This window comes from Capsicum annuum, chromosome 12 (assembly GCF_002878395.1).
Source record: "Capsicum annuum cultivar UCD-10X-F1 chromosome 12, UCD10Xv1.1, whole genome shotgun sequence".
Taxonomy (NCBI): Eukaryota; Viridiplantae; Streptophyta; class Magnoliopsida; order Solanales; family Solanaceae; genus Capsicum; species Capsicum annuum.
This window is the reverse complement of record NC_061122.1, coordinates 161572824-161577815: the sequence shown is the minus strand read 5'-3', so window position 1 is coordinate 161577815 and position 4992 is coordinate 161572824. Positions and strand designations below refer to the sequence as shown.

The 4992-nt window shown below is 35.4% G+C and overlaps 1 non-coding gene across 1 annotated transcript; it reads right to left on the bottom strand.

Moving 5' to 3' along the window:
- Positions 1 to 3446: 3446 nt before the first annotated feature.
- LOC124889864 lies at positions 3447 to 3553 on the bottom strand. The gene has a single exon (XR_007048778.1). It is a non-coding gene; the product is annotated as a small nucleolar RNA R71 (small nucleolar RNA).
- Between the last annotated feature and the right edge of the window lie 1439 nt (positions 3554 to 4992).

The following is a 4992-nucleotide window of genomic DNA, read 5'->3' as shown; positions in this document are numbered from 1 at the left end:
AATGACTTTCTATGAGCTGTAACTCTTCAAAAAATATGGAAGATCCATTTTGAATGCATTTAGAGTACATCCAAGGTATCCATTCTACCATGCATTCATATCACTAGCCAATTACTTCCCACAAGAGCTCCCATGGTTATTATAGTACTTGTGCCACAAATACCACATTCTCATGGACTTCAAGTATGATGCTTTCAAGCTAGTTTATCGAATCCAACCAACTCTCAAAAGGTTTATACAGTGGTTCAAGCCATAATAATATTGGATTCGATGCTTCTAAGATTTATATGATTTAAGGGTGTTCACAGTATAACATCTAATGTGAATTACAAACCATGATGTCTATGCTCCATTTGAAATTTCACTTTATTAGAAATTTCTGGTATCAATCCTATCGTTGAAAAAAATAAAATAAAGCACATTAATTTATCTTCAAACAAATTAGGTCCATCCTATAAGAAATATGGCTAAAAGAATGAGGAAAGTGGACCTATATTGATTACCATCCGCACTAGGATGAGGTTCGATGAGGAGTAAAAAAATATCAACCTCCATATGAAATCTCAAGGGATGACATCACCAATTCCATAAAATCATATAGGTTAATATTCCAACACATGAATGGGAATACAACCAAGAAAGTTCATCCAACTAGATGGGAATTCACCAGGTCACTAAAAGAGAGCTTGGAAGACAAAGAATGACTCAAAAAGAAACATGATGTCGACTGGTGGATAGAGGATGGATACACGAACTAACCATAAAAAACCTAAAGAACCACATAAAAATATGATGCAAGATGACATGTTCAAGAATTGCCACTCACCAAAAGCTCCAATGAATTACTTGCTAAGGTTTTCCATTGAACTCTCTCAAAAGGGTTTGACTAAAATCTGCTTATCCAGTTGCTTGGTAAACATCTACAAGAATATTACTCACCTACTTGAAAAATGTCTTACAAGATGCTTATCCACCTGCTTGCAAGCTGGCAACAAGATGCTCAATCACCTGCTTACATATGCTGTAACATGCCAACAATATATTTAGTTTTTATTATATCAGTTTCCATCACAAGTTTGTAGAGATAAATTTGAATAAAGAAGGATGTATATATTTATGTGTTCCTATCAAGTATGTGTGGGACAAGATAAGGCTTTACTGTTATTACAATATAGGTGATCTTGGGCATATTTATATGTCCAAATAACTTTATTAACCCATATTTGGACATGTTTTGAGAATAAAAAGTATGCTAAATATATTGAACTATGAGTTAAATTGTGTTTTGTAGCTAACTGATATGATTAGAGATACAGGGTTAATTTTTCATGGATTTAGAAGAAAATGGGATACATATCATGAAAATATGAAAGACCATGTGGATTAAAGGCTAAAACATCTGGAGGATTGATGAGAAGAAAGAAAGAAATTGGAGAAAAATACCAGTAACACAATACGATCTCAACGCATCGCGTCAACTGGTAATAAATTTTCCTTAGCAAAAAATTGAATGCGATGTCAATGCGTCGCATCGATGTGTGATTTTTGTGCCTTATAAGAAATTTTAAGATCAAGTTCCAATACATCGACTCAATGTCAACACATCGCGTTGATGCCTAAAGTTTTGACACCTAGCCAAATTTTGAGGAGCAAGTTCCAATGACACGACATGATGTTAACGCATCGCATCGTGTGGTGAAGAAATTGAATTAGCATGATTTTCAAAGTTGAATTCCCATGTGACAATGCAATGTTGATGTGGGCACATTGGTTTGTTCAATGCGATTAGCGACAGTCGCGTCATAACTGCAGATTTGGTGAAATTTTCTTAAGTATAAAAGGAACATGTGAGCACAACTCCAAGGACTTTTTGGGCAAGCACAGCAGTGGTGAAAAAATGCAAAATCTTTCTTTTAGGGTTCTTAATATTTCTTTTGAACTCCTTTACTTCAAGAATTATTTTTGGGTATGGTTAATTACTTATTTTGGATGTTGAAATCAAACATGAGTGGCTAAACACCCTTATTCTGGGGTTGAGGCCAAGAACATGATTACTCTTTTATATTCTTATTCATAGTTTTTTTTGGATTATCATCTGGGTTGTTTTTTATTTCTCGAGATTACAATTTTGATGAGTGGCCACCATTAGAATAAATCTATATTTCTATGTGCATTTGGGAGGAGAATCCCAAATAAGGGGATAGAACAAAGAAATTAAGGAGCAAGGTTCTTATCCTTTTATAAAATAAGGGGTTTGAATTAGCATCTAGGATAGGGATATATCTAGAAGCCTTGATTGGTTTAATTGTAAGATGATAACTTTATGAATCTATAAGAATTATTGTATCTTTGTGGGAATTATAGCTACAATGTTTAATAGGTAGAAGATTTGAGGTCGGGAGACCCAGATCATGGCATAACCCTTGTGAATCAACAATTCGATAACCAATTAGACTACAATAAGAAAAGAGAATTTCATGATTGTTCAAAATGCCTCAACCCTAGAATCCTCATCATTATTGATTAAAACCGTCGTTTGCTTTGCTCTAGTCACAACTAGTTATTAACTGTTTAATAATTTACATTTTTATTCATAAATTCAACATCATCTTGATACTCTCAAGCACTTAATACCTAATTATCTTAAACTAAAGGTTGATTAAATTTCTTGTTTATTAATCCTCGTGGGAACGATATCTGACTGTCTAAGTGTTGATACTACATGTACAATCACGTACACTTGTATGTGCGTAGGGACACAACAAGTTTTTGGCATCATTGCCGAGGACTAGTATAATTAGTAAATTGCTTAATTTTTGGTTTTTGATAATAAGTTTAAGTCTTAACAACTTGATCTTAGTGGCTGAATTTTTACAGGTTTAGCTGAACATTGGACTGGCTAGGGATAAAGAGTTGGTAGAGCCCTTTGCAGAATCGAAAGTAATTTTTCATCATAAGCGAAGAGCTCAGTATTACATTCAACAGGGACAAATGGCTGAAATACGAGATCCAATTGTTGCTGATCCAAATGTTGGAAATGTTCCAGCTCCTGTTATTCCAACTGTTCCTATTCAACCAGCCGCAAGATCTGTTCATAAGGTGGCAATCCCACTTATGAATCATGTAACTAATAATATTTGGAATCTTGAACTAGGAGGTCGGTGGCAACTGAAACAAAATATGGTGAAATTATTAATTCTATGGGGCACTTTCAAAAATTCTCACATCAGGATCCGCAGCAGCACATACAGACCTTCCTGGAAATAATTAATACATACATTTTTAAAGATGTGACTGCTGATTATGTCAGATTGACACTCTTCTCTTTTTCTCTAAATGGGGAAGCAAAGAGGTAGTTATATGCTGAACCACCATACTCCATTACTTCATGGGAAGATTGTGCTCGAAAGTTCCTTATTCCATTCTTTCCAACTCAGAAGACTACACGATTGAGGAGTGAGATCTTGAGTTTCAGACAGAAAGATAGAGAAAATCTATACCAAGCTTGGGAAAGATTTAAAGGCATGCTAAAAAATTATCCTCATCACTATCAATCGAATGATGTCTTGGTGCACACATTTATAGAAGGCCTTGAGTCTAATATGAAGATTCTCTTGGATTTAGTAGCAGGAGGCCAAGCTTTGGAGAAAACTTATGAAGAAATGTACATATTGCTGAATCAAATTGCATATGTGAATGTTGATTGGTATGCAAACTCTAGGAGCACTCTAAAGAAGGTTGCAGGGGTATTGGAGGTAGATCAATTTACTATATTATAGGCATAGATTGCAACAATGCCAATCATATGACAACTCAGCTGAACAAGTTAAAGTTTGGTGTGACACAACTAGTAGCCATAGCAAATGTAGGTCAACAAGTATATTCGTGGTGTGAAGTTTGCGAAAGTGGTGAGCATAAAGCAGATGAATGTTTTGTTAATCCAGATTCAGTCAACTACGTGGGGAATGCAAATCGCCAGTGTCAATAAAATATTAGTAACAAGTATAATCCAAATTGGAGGAACCACCCTAGTTTCTCATGGGGTGGAAATTAGGCACATAATGCAAATCAATATAAGGGACCAGTGCAATCAAATCCACAGCCAGCTCAAAATAATCAGGCTATTGCTCAAAATAACAATGTGGAGGAGTTAATTAATCAGTTCATGGCTCAACAAACACAATTTGTGGTAGATATAAAGACTCAATAGGCACAGTTTGCAGTTGAGTTAAAGAGTCAACAATTGCTTACAAGAAATCTAGAGTTACAGTTGGGTCAAATTGCAGGATCGCAGAATACAAGGACACAAACACTGAGGTATATTTGAAATAGGTAAATACAGTTATAATAAGAAGTGGGCTACAAAATAAGGAGACGGTTCAGGAGTAGGATAATTCCACAGTTATGGATGACACTTTGATAGATAAGGTAGAGTTGGAGTTCACTGAAAAAGAGGCAAGTGATGAAATTCATGTGGAGAAGAAAACTATCACCTTACCCTTTCCTTAAAGGGCAAGGAAGCATCAAGAGGAAGCCAGTTATAAGAAATTTCTAGATCTTCTAAAGCAGGTTCAAGTAAACTTTCCTCTTGTTGACATTCTGTAGAGTGTGACAAAATATACGAAATACTTGAAGTATATTATTGCCAATATGAATAGGTTGACCAAATATGCTATAGTTGCCCTTACTCAAGAGTGCACGTCTAAAATTCAAAATAAACTGCCCATGAAGTTGAAAGATCAAGGCAGTTTCACCTTGTAGATTACCATTGGACAGACTATTTGTGCACGTGGATTGTGTGACTTGGGTGCTAGTATAAATATCATGCCCACATCATGGTACTGAAAGATGGGTGTAGGGAGTCCTAAACCCATGACTATTGTGTTACAATTAGCGGATAGGTCCCTTATTAGGCCAGATGGCATGATTGAACATGTGTTAGTGCAAGTGGGATCTTTGATTTTCTCGATATATTTTGTGGTTCTTGATTTT